Consider the following 798-nt stretch of genomic DNA (forward strand, 5'->3'; position numbering starts at 1 on the left):
GAACTAAACTATTGGACTCCTGCTGACTGTCAGATGGATTTACTGACATGCAGCCGGTCATTGCATTGATGCTGCTGCTCTTCTCTGTTTTGTTCATCTTTCTCTGTTATATTACAAAAAGTCCACATCTTAAAGCATTATTTCTTGTTGCCGTCCAGATACTGTTTCTAACTTAGCCATTAGCCGTAGCCACTGTGAAAGCAGCTAATGTCACGGTTTAAATGAATGAATCCTTAATGTCCGTACACCATGTATAATGAAATTAGGTGCATAATGAAACTTAGAATATTGGGTTGTTTGGGAATCAAGCTCAGGTGAGCTGCTTGGAAGGCAGCTATGCTAATGCTAACCGCTACACCAGTAATATGACATACAGGTGACTGTGCTTCTTGTTTAGTTTTTGCAGGTTGTGTCTCTACTGAAGAGACGTGTCTGTCAGTTGGAGCAGGTTGTTAAGGTTAATCAGATTTTAGAAAGATGTTTAAGTACTCCAGATAGCATTAGCCACAGGCTAAGAGGTACTGCAAACCTCTAACCCTAACCCTGCTACCTGACCTTACAAACACTAAGAGCTGCTCCATCCCAGCTTGTAACCAGCAGCTCTCAGTGACTGGCTGTCGCTCGTCACATGAAACAGTCAATCCGATACGCTGTGGGCAGGACAAGAAGAACGATGAGACCAACAAACATCAGCCTCAACAGTCGGCTGAGCTGATGACCGGCTGCCGTGTCTGACAAGTCACTGCTGTATGGACATACATCCACCCTTCACCTCCCACTGGTTCCACCCTTCACCTC

The sequence above is a fragment of the Stegastes partitus genome, unplaced genomic scaffold (genome assembly GCF_000690725.1).
Source record: "Stegastes partitus isolate 25-593 unplaced genomic scaffold, Stegastes_partitus-1.0.2 Scaffold564, whole genome shotgun sequence".
Classification (NCBI taxonomy): domain Eukaryota; kingdom Metazoa; phylum Chordata; class Actinopteri; family Pomacentridae; genus Stegastes; species Stegastes partitus.